This window comes from Macrotis lagotis, chromosome 3 (genome assembly GCF_037893015.1).
Source record: "Macrotis lagotis isolate mMagLag1 chromosome 3, bilby.v1.9.chrom.fasta, whole genome shotgun sequence".
Lineage (NCBI taxonomy): Eukaryota > Metazoa > Chordata > Mammalia > Peramelemorphia > Peramelidae > Macrotis > Macrotis lagotis.
This window is the reverse complement of record NC_133660.1, coordinates 251,877,175-251,897,395: the sequence shown is the minus strand read 5'-3', so window position 1 is coordinate 251,897,395 and position 20,221 is coordinate 251,877,175. Positions and strand designations below refer to the sequence as shown.

Sequence of the window (20,221 nt, the reverse complement as noted above, 5' to 3'; positions counted from 1 at the left end):
CCATTAAATATTTTTGTCAATTTCAAAAAAAAAATCCAGAGAGTTTATCTAATACAACTGATGGTTGCAAAACTATATCTCAAGTGGTAAGATTATTAAGCTGAATTGAAATTTAATCAGAATAAATGTAAACTTTCACATAGGCTCAAAAAGTCAATTTTACAAGGACAAGATGGAGTAAATGTGGTTTGACATAATTCACTGAAAATAATCTGAGAGTGAGTCAATAGTATGATATAGCAGTCATGAATGCTAACGTGATGTTAATTTGCATTTCATAAGGCATGGTATCCAGGAACAAGGTGGTGATGATTTTCCAATAATCTTTCCTGGTCCTTATACATCTGGAGGACTGAACTGATATCTAAGGGTCAGATTTTAGGAAGTACATTGACAAATTGTAGAACATTCAGAAAACAGCAACCACAATCGTAAATGGCTATGTGTCCATTTTATGGTGAGGGTCATTTGAAGGAATTGGTGATATTTTGTCTGGAGAAGATAAACCTTAGGCAAGGAAGGATAATTATCTTTAAATATACAAAAGTTGTTATGTGATATGTTATGCTTGAAGCAAAGTTAGGAGGAATAATGGGTAGAGATCTTAAAGACACAAATTTAGATGTACTGTAAGGAGAAATGTTTTAAGAATTAAAGCTAACAAAGAGTGAATGAAATATGCTCACTATGGAGGCATTATGTTTCTTACTGGAGTTATTGACTGGATGCTCATTTGACAGATGGGACTGAAAGGGAATTCCCACTCAGTAAAATTTGGGCTAAATGGTGTCCAAGGTTCATTTCAAATCTCAAATCCAATGATTCTGTGATTCCTTATATACATCCTTATATACAGCTTCAGCCACTTGCTAACAATAAAGATTGGAGAGAACAAAAGTCCCACCTTATTAATTCTTCTGTCAATTAATCAGCAAACATTTAATAAGCACCTATGTACCAGGCGGACATCATGCTAAGCTACAGATCCAAAGACAAACATGAAAACAGTCCCTGCCCTTCAGGAAATCAATGCAAATAGTCTTAAATTAAACCCTAGGAGAAGTCCTCAAAGCTCAAAGCTTATATACAATAGTAGCTTTCCAAGTTATTCTGAGCTCCTCTAAGAGCTGACGGATTTAGGAAGTCAACATGTCCTAAATTTCTATTATCTTTAATAGAAGATTAAATTCTATTTCTCTTCAATTCTGTTATCTTTATTCTTATAATAGTTTTGCCAATAAACTAAGAAAAGTCTGCAGGTGAGGTTGGAGGTTTCTCCTTCTAGGGATCCCTTTCATTACAGGTCCCCCTCACCCATCACCTACTTGAATTTGTTAAAATAATAAGTATATAATATTCTTTAAATTGTCTTAGGAAGTTTCAGATTTGGCTGACTACTGAGAGTTATGAAGTAACCAATGTTATAAAGTGTTTAAATTAAGGTTTCATGCGTCTGGAAATGATTTGATTAAACGTATCCATTCCAAATTATTATTGAATGCTAACCTGTAGAATGGCATTTCCAAACACACCCAGAGATAGAAACATCCAGTGTGAATATTTTGTTTACTGATCTGCCATTCAAGGATTTGGATACATATAACAACCCCTACACATATCTCAACTCTGATGTTTACTGGCAGTCCTTACTCAATAAATTATCTCTTCTTCTGAAATCCTATTGCAAATTTGGAATTTCTCTGGAGTATCAGTTCTTTGTGGGTGGGATTCCTAAATAATAGTTATTTCTTGTTCTATTCTTGACCTCTTTCCTCAAATTTGGACCTTGGAGCATCCCAGAGTCTTATTCTTTATTCAGAGTTGGTAGAGCACTAATGAATAAGGAATGAGGTTCCCCAAGTTTGTGGACTTCTTCATAAATTTTCCTTCTTTTCCTCCTTTCCATCAAAGTAATACCTGGGCAAAAGTGATTTACAAACAAAAGGAGATGGTACAAATGAAGTTGAGTAATACCACCAATGTGTAGGTTATGCTTAAACTGTGAAGAATGCAGACATTCAGTCTTTGTCTCCTTTCCTGAATTCAGGCCTTGATATAACCTTGGAGTCTTTCATTTGATAAATTAATAAAATATTTCCAAAATTTATGAATTATATTTCATTTTCCCTATGTATACTTTCTACCTTCTCATACTTTAATCAGACTGTTGTGTCAGTTTTCTTTTATATATTTTTGGATTCCCTGATTTGAATGTAAACTTCATGAGAGTAGGATTATCTCATTTAATCTTTTGCATTGTATCACTAAGAGAATACCAAGAACTTTGAACACGTGTCCACTTTCCCACCTATACAAAAAGTTTTTAATAAAAACAATCTGCATATGCTTGTAAGTCAATAGTTCTTAATCTCTGTGTGTCATTAATGCCCCTTTGGTAATCTAGTGAAGCCTTTGGACTCCATTTCAGAATAATGCTTATAAACATATAAAATAAAATAGATGAGATAATTTAAAAAACAATTGTATTACATGCAATTATCAAAATATTGGGGGGGATTCTTAACATGACTTTCATAAATTTTCCCCACCCCCAGTTGCTTATAAGGCATAGAAAATGCCTGTCCTCTGCTTATAATTTGTTGGATAGAAAGAAAAAGTAATTAACCTATTAGAGCAATGTGCTACCATAAAGATACTCAAGGAGTCATAGTCTTCACCAAAGATTTTTGACCCTTCATGGGAGCTGTCCAACAGAGTCTCCAAATAGAAGAGATTCTCTGATTGCTGATCTTTGGATCGTCCTTTTGACCCATGGGCACTGTACTGATGACTTTACCTCAACAGAAAAACTGTAAGAGAAGAGGTAATGTGAATGCCCAGAAGAGAAGGACCAATCAAGTGGAAAGAGTAAGAGATAAAAGAGCCTTTTTGCTCCTTTGATATCTACATGATGTTAAGAGATGTTTTAGAGTAGCAATTAATTAATGAATTTTTTTATTTTTATTTTTGTAATTGTATTTCAATATAATTGGTTTCCTTTGATTACCATGTATTTTGTTTTATGCCTTAAAAGACATTATTCTGAAAAGAAGTCAATAGGTATTACCAGACTATCTAAAGGGGTCACACAAAAATGGTTAAGAACTCATATTCTAGTCTAAGTAGACCCCTTTATGAAGGGCCTCACTGAATAAAAGGATATGAATGGGTTGCACAGTGCCTTCCTGGAATGAATACACGCCCCATTGAAAACAGGGATTTATTCAAAATATCTCCCTCAGTGGCTAGTACAATGCTCAACAAGGAAAAGATACTTAATAAATGTTTCTTGAGTGAATGAAATAATTGACACAACTGATTTACGAAGACATGCATTCACAGTACCCATAGTGATATCTGGATTATTCTTTGTTTTCAGAAGGAAGCAAATAGATTGAGTAAGGAATTTTTAAGTCAGGAAAACCTGAGTTCCAATTCTATCCCAGATAGTTTTTAATTTTGTGAGCCTATCTAAACCACTTAGCGTCTCTATGCCTCAGTTTCCTCATTTAAACAAGTGGGTAATAATAGCACCTGCATTTATTTGATGAAGAAGATTAAATGAATAAACCTGTATAAAGGCTGGTCATCAAGCCAGTACCTTTAACTCAGAAGGGTGTTTTGATATGTAAAAGCACATGCCAAGGGGTAACTAGGTGGTTCAGTGGACAGAGTACTGGCCTTGGAGTCAGGAGCACCTGAGTTCAAATCTGACTTCAGACACTTAATAATTACCTAGTTGTGCAACCTTGGGCAAGTCACTTAACCCCACTGCCTTAAGGAAAAGCAACCATGCCAAGTAATATGCTGGAGGTGATGGCATATGAAAGGTAGATATTTCCAGTGGGATCTGGTGTGGTGGGTATTATGCCTTAATGACTTTAATTAAACCACCCTTAAGGACAGAAGTGAATAAAGTGTAATGAAAATTCTGGCTAACTCAAGTCACCCTTGTTCTAGGTTCTTTTATCTTATTAATTAAACTCCTCTAAGTCCTACTTTTTAAATTAAAAAATTAAATTACTGTTAACTGAAATTAACCAAGTGTTAACAGCATGCAAATAAGTCCTTTCTCAATTAATAAAGATACCAAGAAATGGGAAAAAACCTAATTACCCTATAAACTTCTTAAATACTCCACAGACTTTAGGAAGAATACCAAGAAATTAGCTGAAATACAAAAAGAATTTTAAGAGGAAGTTATTATTGCCTCCTATTTTTTGATTGGTGGGAAAGGGTATCTATTTGCTTCTGGGTTCTTAAGAGGGTCACAAATGTTACTTTTGTTGCATAAGATGATCCAAATGAGGAAAATAATGGACTGCAAGGTGGTGCAATTGATAGACTGCTGAACCATAAGTCAGGAAGACTCCTCTTACTGAGTTCAAATCCAGCCTCAGATACTTCTTAACCATAAAACCCTGGGCAAATCACTTAACCCTGTTTGCCTCAGCTCTCTATCTGTCAAATGATCTTGAGAAAGAAATAGCAAACCACTTACAGTATCTTTACCAAGAAAACCCTAATTGGGTCATGAAAAGTCAGACAAAAGTGAGCAACGATAATAAAAATGAGGAAAATCGACAATAACACTAGAACCGAGTAGCTTGTGATTGTCGTTTCTCCTTTAAAAGTCCTCTTATTTAAATTTTAAGTAAAAATACTAAATAGTTTGAATTTTATAACACTTCCTAATTATAAAGCTGATCTTCTTAATAGTCCTATGAAATAGGTAACACAAGAGTTCTCCTAGTTTTATGGATGAGGAAACTGAGACCCACAAGGGTAACTTGCCTAAAGCCACATAGTTGCACCACTGAACTGAGGTTTTCTGATTCTAAATCCAATGCTCCTTCTACCATAGGACCTCATTGTCCTTTATTTTCTTTAAAGGATACGTCCTAATTCTTTTTTTTTACTTGTACTCAAATAGTCTGATGAATTTGTGATCCTGTGATATGGTATTGTCCCAATAATGCAGATCACCACTCATCTATGCCTACCTAATCTGATGCTTTTTGGTCAATCTTCTTCCATAAATTTCATTTCCTTCTATAAATCTGCCATGGGGATCTACCCAATTCTAAATGACTTTCCTGGCTTTTGCTTGGCATCATGAAAATCCTCCATGCCAAAAGCAGACCTTTAGTTTTTCTTTCTTGTTCTAGTCATACAACAAATCCATCTCTTTTTTTACTCTTATATACTTGCTTCATGCTATTTTTTCTTTTCCTTAATAACCCCATGTTTCAAAACCCAAGCTTACACCACCCGGTACCTCTCCACTGCCCTTAGATGGGATGACTTCTCTTCTTGAGTGTCCATTATGTTCCATGAGTTGAAGTTATACATAGCTCTGGGAGAACAAAGATGTGGGGGAGGAAGGAAGCATTTTGTCAGACCAAATGTACAGAGGAAGACTATGCTGGAGGTGACAATTTCTAAGGGTTCTGGGGGAATCTGTTTTTAAGCTATATGAAGGAAGACAAGCTGCCAAAATTCTTGAGAAAATTCCTTTTACAACAGGACTATTAAATGGAGGCTAAACTAGAACATAGTCAAGAGGACCAGGTTTTAAGTCCCATGTCTAACACATTCTACCCATGAGGTTTAACTTCCCAGTCACTGCCCCCCACCCCCAAGGAAACCTGCTGAGACATCAAGTTACTGAACAGATGTTAATCTGCCTTGGTAAAGAGAGTTCCTCCTGGGGGTGGTGAGGTGGCACAGTGGATAGAGCACTGGCCTTGGAGTCAGGAGTACCTGAGTTCAAATCTGACCTCAGACACCTAGCTGTGTGGCCTTGGGCAAGCCACTTAACCCCATTGCCTTGCAAAACCTAAACTAAAAAAAAAAAAAAAGAGTTCCTCCCCAGGAGTTCCCCTTGCTGATAAAATAACAAGTTGGACCCAAAAGAAAGGTCATACTATTCATCAATAAGCAGGAATTTATTGCACTCTTCCAAGATGCTAGGCATCATAGCATGCTCTCCGAACACTCAAGTGAAGTTAGTAGATATTCGGAATCTCAGTTCTTGTGAGAACCAATAAACCAATTCAAGAGAACAGATATATAAGCTTGGAAAATCATTGAAAATGGAACATTTTGGGGCGGCTAGGTGGCGCAGTGGATAAAGCACCAGCCTTGGAGTCAGGAGTACCTGGGTTCAAATCCGGTCTCAGACACTTAATAATTACCTAGCTGTGTGGCCTTGGGCAAGCCACTTAACCCCATTTGCCTTGCAAAAACCTAAAAAAAAATGGAACATTTGGGGGTGGCTAGGTGGTGCAGTGAATAGAGCACCAGCCCTGGAGTCAGGAGTCCCTGAATTCAAATCCAGTCTCAGACACTTAATAATTACCTAGCTGTGTGGCCTTGGGCAAGTCACTTAACCCCCATTGCCTTGTATAAACCTGAAAAAAATAGAACATTTGAAAATATATTTCTTAGGAATAGAGAACAAAAAATATAAACATAACATGATGTAATTTAAGAAATGAATATCCTACAATAAATGATCAGTCCCCAAAAAGACAATTTTTTTTGAATTTGGATTCATTGGAACTCTATTTCAAAATCTTTTCACTTGCTACTGATTCCCTTGTAAATGTAATGGGAATTTTTGCTTTAACTTGAGGAGCCGGAGACCTGGGTTTAAATCTTGTTTGTGCCAAGTATTCACCTGTCTTTGAGCAAAACATTTAACTTCCTCATCTGTTAAATGTGAATAGGTGTTGTGGATTATGTGAGTTCTGAAATTCCTTTCAGTTCTAAAATCCTCTGATTCCTAAGTCCCGGGAATTGGCTTTAAAATAATGGCTCTGGAAAATAATGTTTAACATGTGAAGTTGATGGTTCAATTCAGCATTTGTTACAAGAAGACTAATAAGAGGCAGCTGTGGTATAGTGGAAAGGACGTAAGATCTGGAGTCAAAAGACCTGGATTCCAGTTAAGCTCTGCTATTTGTTTATCCAGTGACCCTGGGAAAGCTGCTTAGTGAATCCAATTCTCGTTTACTCATTCACAAAATGAGGTCTCATGATATTTGGATATTTGGACTCCAACTATTTTCTTATGGGGACTAAATGAGACAATGTATATGTACAGTACTTTGTCACTGGAAAAAAAACACTGCTAAATTAGTGTCACCTGTTTTTATTATGGTAGTTATGAAATAATAGAGGTTCCAAACTTGGCTTAGATATCAGTAATAGGAATGGTTTAAAGTTTCAGGGAATAATAAACTATTTGATTCATTGGTCCCAGTGCCTTAAGGGAAACATACTTCTATATCCACCAATCTATTAATAATCATTTCTAGTTCATGATCATTCCGTTTAATGTTATTAAGAAATGGGTTGGATCTCCGTTCATCTAACTCAGGCAAGTCTTGCTGACTGCCATTCATGGGCACTGAACTGTGGAGGGCTGACTGTGGTCTGAATCTGGTTTCTAGAACTGTGTTTAATTAATGTCACAGCAACAACATCTGAATTCCAAAAGGGAAAGCCCAGCCTTAGGCCTCTTCTCTGTCGTCAGAGCTATTTCCAGAGCAGCCAAAACAAGGGGGCTCCTCAGGGTGTGTGAGGAGGAGAGAGAGTATTAGACTAGAGAGAAAGCAGTGTGAAGCAATGAAAAGAACATTGTAGTCTAACTAGAGGGCTTGAGCCTGTATCCCGACTCTGCCCCAAAGTACCTTGGGACCTTGATAAGTCACTTAATTCCTCTGAGGCTCAGTTTCTTTGACTTTAAAAATGAAGGGGTTGGAAGAGATAGCCTCTTCTAGTCCCTTTTAATTCAAAGTTTATGATTCTGTGAGTCTATGATATCTCTGTGCCTCAGATTCCTCATACTGTAAAATGGAAAGGTTAAATTAGATGACCTTTAAGGTCCCTTCTAGATGTAACTCTTAAGATCTCTCTGCAACATGGTTCATGAAGGAGGCTGTAAATTTTAATTTATGACCCCCAAAGTTTCACACCCATTCCCCAACCACTCCCACCTAGCTTTATAAACCACCTGACAGTACCACAATGACCCTGTCTACCTGGTCCGACATGATCACTCCCCTTAAATTTCTAGCTGTATTTATATTTGTGGTCCATGATGCTCACATTGACAAGGACATTGAAAGGTACCCGCTGTATATCTTCTTCAGAGGTCTTCTGGATGTGCAATCTCTTGAAGATTTCAAAGAAAGGCAAGAAGTCTGTACAGTAGAAAGAACATGGGACTTTGATTCCAAGATCTTGAATTCTTGACCTTAATCGCTTGCCTTGTATAACTTTTCCATGTTTTTCAAGTGAATAGCTTAGGTTGGATGAACTTTAAGCTTCCTTTCAAATCTTATATTCTTTGGGCTGTTGGATGAGTTGGGTTTTTTCCATTTTCTTTTCTGGCTACCGTTTGATTTTCTTTAAGGTCTGACCTCTATTTATGTGACCCAGACAAACTGCTATTGGAGTTCTACAAGCTGGAAAACTATATTTACCCCTGGACACTTACAGTTCTTCCCATTGACTGGACCTGGTTCTGATTTGCCAAAGTTCTAGAGTAACCCTCCGAGTAGTACATTAGAGTAACCATCCGAGTAGTACATTAGAGTTACCCTCCGAGTAGTACATTAGAGTAACCCTCCGAGTAGTACATTAGAGTAACCCTCCGAGTAGTACATTAGAGTAACCCTCTGAGTGTCTGCTAATTGTAGTGTTCTGTAGCTAGACCATATCTAACCAGACTACCCCAAATCGTTTAGTTATGTCTCATTCTGCTGCCATCACACAGACACGATTGGAAAGTGAATCATTAAGACAAAGTGATTATTTGACATTCTATAGACCTGATTATACTTGTTTTAATTCTTTAATTTGGTCAAATCAGAGTGTTGCCCATAGCACTAGAATATAAAACCCGGACAAACACTGTATATGGGCAATGATATGGGCTGAAAATTTAACAGAAGGAAGAGACTAGATTAGATTGCATATAGGAAATTGCACGATATTCCAAGTTTCTCCTTAAAACAAAGACTTTAAAAAAACTAATATTCTTTTGATAATAATGCCTCAATTTCTGAAAGCTTAAAGTTTTGGATGTCCAGAAGACAGCAGAAAAATCATGGTGTGCATCAATAAACAATAAACAATAATCACCTACAAAGAACTGCATATTAGGAGTGGCATAAAAGATAACTTCCTGAGATGTGTACCTGAAAAGAAGGAATTTATCCAGAATGAGTATATTAGATTAACAAGCCATGTATTGTTATCCATTCAATTTCAGGATAGCTACAGGAAGGTCCTCTGCATGTTGAATGGACCTCCTGTGGAAGATTAGGGAAAGGATATGAACAACAGTTTCAAAGAACATGAAATCATACACAAATCCATGAAAAGATCAATAACTTTGTTAATAACATCTCAGTGAAAAAAAATGCCCCCCAAACCAAGATTTATTTGGTGTCACAAAATCTCACAATGGGAAAGTTGGAAGGAATCTTAGAAGTCATTGAGACCAAATTGACCCATTCTCCAGATGATACATCTAAAGGTGAAATGTCTTACCTAGGATTACAAAGCTACTTTTATCAGGGTAAATCTTCAAAACTTTGTCATCACAAACATTTGTATTCCTTTTTTTTCTTTTAAAATAGCTACTTCTAAATTCCCATTCAACTTTCTCAATATGAGATTTTAAGTTCCAGAAGAGGAATAATTATCTCTATGCTGGAGATACCAATCTCTTGACTTTTCTCTCAATTGTATTTAGAACACTTGCAGTGCCCCAAACTGCTTTAGGCTTGGGTAATTGATTTCATGCACACACCTCCATATTTTCAGAAGACTATGGAGAACTTGGAGCTAGTTCAGGAAACAACCATGAAAATGATTAATGGGTTGGAAGTTGAAAGTTGTGAACAAAGGTGGTGGGATCTGGTCTCTGGCATCGAGAAACAATTGAGAAGTGACTTCTTAATGGTCTTAAGTATAGGAGAAAGTCAATAGAGTAAGACTTTATTTGAATAAGACAAAATAAGATAGGTACAAATTTTAAGCGAGAAAAATTTGTCAGTTATATACATATACATGTATGTTACATGTATGAGTATATGCACATATAGATAAATGTTTATTTATTTGATGGGCTTTGTCAACTATAGAATGGGATCCTCATGAAGGTTCCTTCGATGGTCTATTACAGTAGACCCAAGAATAAGTAGTGAATTTACTTACCATATCTTGATTTCCTTTGCAAGGTCATCATTCTATATGTCTACCTAGTGTTTCTGAGATATTTTATTTATTTAGACTGTGAATCCTCCCCCTTCCTCTTGGTTTATGCTTTTTTTTTTTCAAATTCTTTTTCTTGAAAGACAAGTGGGTTTGAAACCCTGGATTTAACAGTTATTGTCAGGATGATCCTGGGCAAATTATTTAACTGCTCTGTATTTCAGGGAAAAGTATACCGTGTAAAGAGTACTGGCTCTGGAATAAGATCTGGGGTTCTAACCACAACTCTGACAATTATATAGATGAACTCTCTCTTGAGTTTCCTGGACTTGTAGTTTGCTTGAATGTAAAATATCAAGGAAGGTAGGACTACATGGCCATTGAGGTTCAACTCCAGATGGGCAAAATAAAGCTACAAAAGTATATATACAGAGACCATAAGGTTTTGGAATGAGTCTGGATGCTGGGCCACTTTGCTGCTCAAGATGAATGATTCTTTGAAATCAGGAAAATGAAAATAATCTTAGTTACCTTCCTAGTAAGTGAAGCTAGTACTTTGTAACTAAAGGACAATAGAAAAGGGAGTTCTTATTCTGATGATGAAAGTCTTTGGACAGAAAGAAGCGATAATCAGGGTCAGTTTTTCACTCCCAGAACTCTCTCATCTTGGCAGGGTTTTTCCTATTCTGGAACTGTTGTTTTCCTTTGGCCACTGCCACCTATTGGTGACTTGGGGCATGTGACCTTCACCCCACCCATTTCCACATCGGACTTGATCTCTCTTGAATCATTGTCTGGAAAGAAAAAAAATAAATAAAAACAAAGCAATCCTCTTCTATTATAGAAACCCACCTAAGCTGACTGAATGGCTTAAAAGTGACTTGTTTGGGGCGGCTACCCTGGAGTCAGGAGTACCTGGGTTCAAATCCGGTCTCAGACACTTAATAATGACCTAGCTGTGTGGTCTTGGGCAAGCCACTTAACCCCATTTGCCTTGCAAAAAAAAAAAAGTGACTTGTTTATTAAGAGACTAAAACAAAAGACTAATAAAAGCACATGTGAATCTCCAAGTTACTGAATAAGACTAAATACTAAGCAGAGGAATTCTAAATCCCAACAGAGTTAGATCAGTACCCAGTGGTATGAGAGCCTTCTGGTTCTCAGGTCTTCAAGGCTCAGAGACAATCTAATATGCTCACTTTAGACTTAGCTTTAAATTGTATCTCTGTCACTTACTTGTTAGACAGTACTAGCTTATGATCTTTTATGTAATCTTGGCCAAGTCACTAGGGGAGATTTCCTTACCTGCAGAATGAGGAGTTTGGGCTAGATGATGTCTACAATTCTTTCCAATTGTAAAAACTGAGACTGAGGTGATAGAATCCTCAGGGCTCTCTTTTTTTTTTTTTTTTTTTGGACATCCTGAATTCAGGCTTCTTTATTCCACTTTACAGCACCTGGCCTCCCCCCGCCCCCAGCCCAAGAGACTGTTAGCACTATCTAGCCATAGAGTTTAGATGCAGTTAAAAAAGTAGAGGAAAATCTGTTGCAATATATAACCAACATAAATACCAAGCCTGTTGGGAAGCACCAGCTGAAACATCAAGTGAATTGGCCTAGTATAGGTTTCACTTACTGTGAAGAAATTATATGATGAACATTCAAATTCAAGATCTGTCACTATCTGTGTATCCTTAGGCAAGTGACTTAAGTGTCCTGGATCTCAGTTTCCTCATCTGTAAATTGGAGGTTACCAAATTAGCTTGAAGACCCCTCCCAGCTCTAGCTCAGTGAGTTGGCTAGGGATCCTTTTAAGTCCACAAAATCAAAACTATCTTCACAATAATCTTATGATATTATAATTTTTAAGATGGTAATTATCAATAGATATAATAGATATATAATACATTTAAAAGAAGCTCTTTGGGGGAGACCTTAGTAATTTTAACAGTGAAAAGAGGGCCTGGGACCAAAAAGTTTGAGAACCACTGAACTAACTTGGTAAAGAGTCCAATGAATCCTCCCCATTCATTTTCTTCTACGAGATAGGTAGGTTTCTCACAAACATGCTCCCCACCCTCATTCCCACCCTCCACCCCTATTTATAGGCACATTCTAACTTCAGATAGTTTTAAACTAAAATTTGGGAAAAAACCCTAAACTGGAGTATAAGTGTATCCTCTTTAATCACTCCTTCCAAATTAATTACTTAGCATTGCAGCATCTTTGGAAATCAAGTCCATTTGATTCTGGACAACTTTTTTCCCTTTTCTACAAGGGAGATCGAGAGCAGGAGTAGCTAGGCGACTTGAATAAACATAATTAAACATCAAATGCTCGTAGTGAGAGTGGGACTGACCTCAGCCAATTAAAATTATTAATAGAAAAAAATATGTTGGTGTCAGATTGGTGCCTCCTGCCACTATTCCCATTTGTGCAATGTGGATTCGTTGCTATTTCCTGACAAGCATAAAATGAGAATCCAAAATGTTTCTACTTGACTCGAGCCCTTCTGAAACATTAGTTAGTAATATTAAGCATCAAATTCAACTAAGTTATTTGTTTGTTTGTTTAACCCATAAGATCCTGATTGATGATTAAAGATCAACTCCTCTTCCCTCAAAGCTGTTTGGTTTAGTGCATTCATATGGTCACTTCTCCTCTTTTGATTGAGGGGGACATGTTAAGAACATAAACTTACAAAGTATTGCTCCTAGGTCTTTGCCCCCATCATCAGACATGCATGTGTCTAACTGTGGAAGAGGTAGACCCAGAAATCTGTGCTTTTCTTTCTTGGCATCATTTCTGATCATACTCAAAAAAGGAAGTCAGAAGCTTAATCTTGTCCCCTTAAAGATACTTCATAGATACCACTAGAATAAAATGGAAGGGGGAGAATATTTTTTTCAGAAATCTGTGGAAAGACCAAGATACTGACTTAAATTTTATCCACTTAGTAGTCTTGAAATATATCAAGAGGAAGACTGGACTACAGCACAGCACGGTAGATAGGTGGGCTGGCCCTAAAGTCAGAATGCCTGTATTCAGGTCTTAGTACTGACATATACTGACCTTGAGCAAGTCACTTATGCTCTCGGTACCCCACAATACTTATTACTTGCCACTTCTTGATATGCATCAATGGAGAGATGGCCCACACTGAAGGCATTACAGGATCTCCACACATAAATAAGAGTGCCACGGAAGAGATGGGCTTACTGTACTCAATGATTGCCAGGTCATAGCAGGAAGCAAATTTCAGATCTTTTTTGAGGAAGTACTTTCTAATAATCTTTGCCATGCTAAAAATGGAATGGACTGCCTCATGAGGTGGTTGAGTTCTCCATTGCTAAATGGAGAGAGCAACAGAATTTTTATGAAATGTTATGCAGAGAATTCATATTTTAGGAAGAGGACTTCTACTGGACAGACCACTGAATTTCCTTCCATCTTTGTGATCCTGTAAATAATCTGGATTTGCTATTAAGGGGAAATAGGCAGGAAAATATTTGGAAGTAAATTGTTTTTATTGGCTTGATACACTCTGATCAGGACCCTGAGAAACTGCCAGGGATCTGGGTGTGGGGCGGGGGGGGGGGTAGTTTCAGACTTAGAGTGATGTTCATTTGAATTGTAAGTCACTTCCCATTTGTTTGTTAAATATTCATATCATTCCTGGTGATTTCATCACAAGTATGTTTCTGCCTTGCCCTCTGTAAAAACCACAGGATACACTGGGCAGTGCAGATGCAAAATGGTTCCCATGAGGTCAGGAGAGGGATGGGAAGAGAGGGCTGGTTCCAGTCACCATGACAGGCTTAGGAAACGAATATGGTATTTCCAATGCAGAGATACTGACCTGAACAATGATGATTTGAATAGGTGGCATAAGTTTCAATTCCAAGCACTGAGAACTTTCTGTGAACTTTCTAGATAGCCTGCATTCACCTAATTTAAGTGAAAGGCAGTACAGTTTAACCAAGCAGTTAGAATTTGTTGTTTGATAATTTTAGTGATGGATCTGTAACAGGAAGACCTTGGTTCAAATATCCCCTATGAAACTTAGTGGCTCTGTGACTTTAGGTAAGTCACTTAAATTTCTGTGCTTCCGTTCCCCCTCTCTGTAAAATAATAATATTGCTGATAATAATCTCCGTCTCATAGGTTTCTAATAAGGTATTTAGGCTCAAAGATCATTAGCATCCTTTATCTATAAGCATGTTTGAAGTTAACATTTAAGGCAGGATAAATCATAATTTAGGAATTTGTTATGTACTCAAGAAGCTCTATCCATTCCTTGTGTTCCAACAAAGTGAAATAGACTTTTAAAACTTTAGTCAGAATAAATCCTTGAACTATAACCAATGAAATCACTTTTGCGATCTATGGCATTTAAAATTCTCCCCTAGGACCCAATGCCAGAGTGCTTTGAAAAAGAAGTATGGTTTGTTGCCATTGTCCTGTAGACAGTAAACCAGCTTAAGGTTGGTTAACCTGGAGAAATTATTGGAGGACTATTGTGTATCACCCTGAAGAGCTCACTAGTGCTCTGCTGTGTTGCCAAATTGTTTCACCTATTGGGAACGGGATCTTTAAAATGCATTAAATATGCCCACAGAAGGTCTTTCCCCCTCGGTGCTTGGGTTGTTCGTATTTGGTTATATGATCAGTCATGTTGACATAGGGACCAAGTTAAATGAGCCCTACATACTCTAAGGAGATGTGCATATCTGAATAATCTCACATTGGATCCTGCTTCACCATGGAGGCCTATTGAGTTATCTGTCGCACACCCAGAGAACATGGAGGCCTATTGAGTTATCTACCAAACATCCAGAGAACAAAATAGCTAGGAGGAGAGCAGGCTCATTGACCCAATGGGAGGGTAGAGACAGTCTCCCTTCCTCTTGGCTCGATCATTGGAAGGCTAAAGGCCTCGGATTGATTCCTGATTTGGAATAAGTCCATTGGGAAGCCCTTCCCTTCGCTGATCCTTAACTGGTTTGAGGTTGGGGAAATGATTGGAGCACAACTCTTTCTCTATCACCCTGAAGAGCTCCCTAGCACCCTTGTGTTTTCAAATTTATTGGGAATAGGATCCCTTTTTAGGAGTTTGGTTGATTAAACCTAGGGCTTTAAAAATCCAACTAAAAGAAGGGGTTTTAGCTCTTCCCCAAAAGATGAAGGTTGGCTTCAGGACAGCGGCCAGCTTGTTCTTTGGTTTGTGTGCTACGATTGTTTTGCTATCCCCCAGGCTCTAAGATGTAGTGGGACCTCTGAAAACGTTTGTTGATGGACCCCAGTGAACGCCGGGCCCCGTGAGGCCCCCGTTCCACCTGGCCCCGGCTGCCTTCCTCGGGGGAGAGGGGTCTCGGAGCTCCCCAAACGAGCTTTAAGCACCAGGTTCCGGAGGAATCCGGCTCTCTCTCTCTCTCCCTGCCCATGCTCGGGAGGCCCGGTGGCGAGAAAAGAGCATCTGCAAAAGCCTGCGATGCTCTGGAACGGAACTCTTTTGAATAAAAGATGCATCCTTCCCAGTGCACTGAATTTGGATTCTGGTAATTCGTGCAGGAGAGTGTCTATTTAGAGGCAGCGGAGATATCATATGACACTGCACGTCAAGGCAATTGAGAAGCCCTCTCGTGGGTTCCCACCCACACGCCCATTCAGAGTCGGCGAGCTGTGCTCCGGCTCGCTGGCTGGCCCTGGCGAGCTAGCATGCCATCTCGCTGCCTCCCCCGAGATCCGATGGAGCCGCTCCAGCGCGGGGGGCCAGGATCCGCCGGGCCGCTCACTTTCCACTCTCAATAATCGAAGCGCTTTGCGGCAGAGCCAGGCTCCCCGGGAGGCGCGGCTGTGGCCGGAGGGGACCCGGAGGGAGTGCTCCGGGGGGCTTCGGGCTGAGCCCCCCTCCCCGGGCGCGGCGGTCTCCATGTGGACTTGCACGAGTGGGGACTGAGAAGGTGGGTCCGCTTTCCTTTGCTAGTGGCGTGGGGGCTCCGCAGCCGCGGACCGAGGAGCGAGCCCGTCCCGCCTCCGGCTCCTGCTTGGCCCCGGGAAGTCACTGGGCGTCACGGGAGCCGCGCGTTCATTAATAAAAAAATGCTGCCAGGCTCCCGCTGGCATCCCTGGTAGGCAGGCGGTGGCGAGGTCAGCGAGCGCGGCCGGGGGTTGCAGACGGGGCAAACCGCGCTCAGCCGCGCCGTGGGCGAAGGGATCGGGCACCCCCCCCGGGGGGACGTCCCCGGGGGTGCTAGGGGGGCCAGGCTCCGCGGGGGGCGGCTTTGCCCCTGGGGAGTGGGCACGAGCCGGCCGGGCCGCCCCGGACGGAGGAAGCCAAGTTGTAAAGCGAGGGTGGTCGCGGGCAGCAGCAGCGGACGCTCGGGCGGCCCCGGGCTCTCTCCTCCGCCGCCCCTCGAGCCCCTGCCTCGCCCCGCATTCTGCCCCCCGCTCCCCCGAGGCGCCGCAGAATCGGGGACGGGCACGGACGCCTGGGCTCCGTTGGGAGTTCCCCACGTCCAGGGTGTCTCCGTCCCACTGGCTCGCGGGGAGCCAGGCCAGGGGGCTCCATCTCGGCCAAATGGTCTCATCAAGTCGCGGTGGCGGTGGTGGCACAGTGGGGGCGGGGAGGCACAGAGGGTGGCACTGCCAGGGACCCACGGCACCTCCGGGGAGGGGGCTGGATCCGCTGCCTTCGGAAGGGATGATCGGTGCCAAGATCCTAGGGGGCCGGGGGGAGAGGCTCGTCCGAAAACTGGGGGGGGGGCGGGCTGGGGTGGAGACGGGGGGGGGTAGCCGCCGCTTTGCCTCGACGCTGGGGCCCAGGGTCGGGGTCTCCGGCGCGGCTACTCCTGGCCTTGGCTTGAGCGGTGGGAGCCCAAAGAGGGCTGGCAGTCGTTTCTGCGGGACGAAAAGCCCCAGGCAGGCGCTGGGCCGGCTCTCCCTCCCTCGTACACACACACACACACGCGCGCACACACACGCACACACACACGCACACACACACACAAGCGCACACACGCGCGCACACACGCACACACACAAGCGCACACAAGCACACACACGCACACGCACACTCACCCGGTCGCGGGATCCTGGGGGTGAGGGAGCCAGGCCGGCCCCCCCCATCGCCCGCCCTCCCTCCTCCCCGCCCCCCCTCATGAAGCTTTGATGAGACACTTGAGCCGCTGCTGCTGCTGGTCGTGCCGCCGGCGGCTGGGACTGGGGCGCGGGCAGGGCTCCGGGGCGCCGAGGAGGAGGAGGAGGAGGAGGAGGAGGAGGAGGAGGAGGATGTGACTCTCCGCAGCAGGGGACCCCAGCAGCTTGGTGTGGACTCTAAGGTAGGGGAGAGCCTCGCAGTGGGGCCGCGGGGTGCGCTTCCCTTGGGGCGCCCGTTCCCTTGGGGGAGGCCGCTTCCCCGGGAAAGTTGCTGGCGGAGTCGGGGACGGGAGCCGCGGGCTCGGGGGCCTCCAGGCGCAGAAAGGGGAGACCGAGGTTCGAGTAAGTCCCGAGCCCTCTAGTTCTGCAACAAACCAAGAGTTTGTCCCAAAGGAAGATGGGGGCATTGGAGAGCGCGCCCGGGAAGGGGCCGAGGAGCGCGGGCGCCGGCTCCGGGGGGTCCTGGGGGAGCCGGGCCGCGTGTGCGCTTGAGCAAGGGGCTGGGGGGGGGGGGCTTCGGCCACTTTGAGGGGGTGAGGGACGTCGGGGATCCCTTTAGGCAGCCGAGACGGCAGCTCCTCGTGGGCTCGCCCCCCCATGACAGTGGCCGGCCGCCTCCCGCGTCCGCCCGGGGGGCTGGCTGGCCCGGGATCACCTGCTTCCCCAGGATCCCGGCCGAGAGCGAGTCCCGGGCCAAAGTAGCTTGGCAAACTTGCCTTTCCCCGGCGGAGCCCAGCTGGCCCCGCCCCGGGATGCTGCCCCTGCCCTCAGCCCGCCGATGGCTTTGCTAACAAGTCCTGTGCCAGCCCTGCCCAAGCCCCGGGCCGGGCCGGGCCCCTTGGGCGGAGAGAGGGGAGAGCGAAGGGGCGCAAAAGTTTGGACTCGCGGAAGAGTGCCAACTGAGGGCTCCTCGGGGGCGAGCGGGAGAAGGAGAGGAGGGAGCCGGCACCCTGGGAGGGGGGCTGCTGCCTTCCTCAATGGGAGGGAGGAGGGCAGAGCCAAGTGGAGGCGGCCACTGCAAATGGGGCAGCCCCGGGGGGCGCTTGGGGCGGCTGGGGAAGAAGAAGGTGCCGGAGTGGGGAGACTGCGTGCGCGCCTCTGCGGGGCGCTGGGTTCGTGTTTGCTGCCGGGGGTGGGTGGGGTGGAGGGATGGGGGAGGGGGTGATGGAGGCATGGGGGTGGCGGGGGACCGCGGAGCTAGGGAAGGCAGAGGGTGCCCTCTGCCGGGGAACGGGCCACGTTCAACTGCAAGGCCGGGGAGGGAGGGAGGGAGGGAGGGACTCCTGGGCTTCTCCCCCACCCCCGGAGCTGCGATGGGGGGGGAGGGGAGACTGCCCGGGGCTCTCCCCACTGCCCGGGCGATCGCGGGAGGGGCCAGGCTGGTGAGAACCACCTTGGTCCAGGTACCCCTGGGCGCAGGAGGAGATGGGATTCGCTGAGGGGCCCCCCTGGGTTCCCGCCATGTGCTGCCCCCCGGAGCACTTCTGATGCGGTCCGGGGAAGTCTGGAACGCATTTGGAGGGGCTGCCCCATCCCTGTGCGGCTTCGTGGGCCCGATTTTAGCTGAGCTCGTAAGAGGGTCCGAGGAGCTCCCCCCCCCCCCATACCAACAGTAACCAGGGAACCTTTTCTGACAAGAGTGAAGGAATGTTGTTGGCCGGGCGCTGGGAGAGCATGTTTCTCAGTGTTTATCTCAGAAGCTCAATCCACCTAGGACTATACCTCTTTCCGGAAAGCAACACTGTGGCCATTTGGGCCCTTGGCTGTTTGAACTGAGGGATGATGGGAGTAGAAGGCTGAAGGCTATTCCAAGAACCAAAAACTCCTCGAAACCCATGTTCTTTTCTTTCTTCTAAAAAAAAAAAAAAAGCTATGTGTACTGGCAGAATCCAAGCTTCCTCCCCCCTCCCCTCCCCCCACCTTGGTCCCTCAGTTTGATCTTGTCTGTTCTCCTTCCTCTGTTGTTGCTGCATAATAAAAGAAGTAATTTGTCTAAACACGGGAGTTTTTCATTGTTTGCTTTATGCAACATAAAATTTCCTAGATTGAAGGTTCCTTGGACGTGACATGGCCAGCTTCAAGCTATTATAGCTCATATATCATGTAGAAATTAGAGCAGGAAGTTTTGGCAGAGGGCGTGCATTAGAGTCTATGTATAACATTCACTGAAACCATATTGTCTGATCTTGCAAATGTAAGAATGGAAAATTGTTGGTGCTGGAAGCTTGCACTGGACTAGCAGCACAGGGGATCGAAAAGGAGGAAGAGACACTTGTTGAAATGGAACCGTAACCTGCAGTGGAATTTAAAACATGTTGGTTATCATAACTGGAATTCCAACACCTTGAAGACTCACTCCTTTTCTCCTTTTGTTTTAAATGGGGGGGGGGGGAATAGATAAAGTGCAGCCATTGAAAAAAAAATAGATACCAAGTTACTGCTGTCCGGTGTTGGAGATTTTTCTAGAGAACATTTTATCTTTCTATATATTAAGCAAATCCGAATTATTTCCAGATGATTGGGTGTTTGGGGGGCCACTATAACAAGACATTGCATTTTTCAAAAGCAAAATCCAGCAAATAGAAAAGCTTTCCCCTTCCCCCCTCATTCAAAGAAAAGTAAGACACTTTTCATTTTGTTTTTGCTCAGGTGATTGTTACCATTATAAAATCAATAGCTATTAGCCATCCGAACCTCTGACAGCTAAGGTATTCAGGAAATCTACCCTAGCATGCCCTTTTCAATCTAGGACACATGGGCAGCTTTACTGTTAAGTCAAAAACAATTCAGAAAATTGTCATTAACTGAGAATGGAGAGATCGAATATTCATTT

General features: G+C 43.2%; 1 protein-coding gene across 3 annotated transcripts in view; it reads left to right on the top strand.

The window, feature by feature from the left end:
• Positions 1-20,221, top strand: part of BDNF (brain derived neurotrophic factor) — a 71,649-nt gene that overhangs the window by 8,376 nt on the left and 43,052 nt on the right. The window contains exon 1 of one of the 3 annotated variants that reach the window (XM_074227573.1): positions 16,116-16,193. The exons of 1 other annotated variant lie outside the window; for it this stretch is intronic. The gene's annotated coding sequence lies outside the window, so the exon portion shown is untranslated. Of the gene's footprint in view, positions 1-16,115; positions 16,194-17,532; positions 17,571-20,221 lie in introns of those variants that run through there. One more of the 3 variants, XM_074227572.1, reaches the window with a different exon arrangement.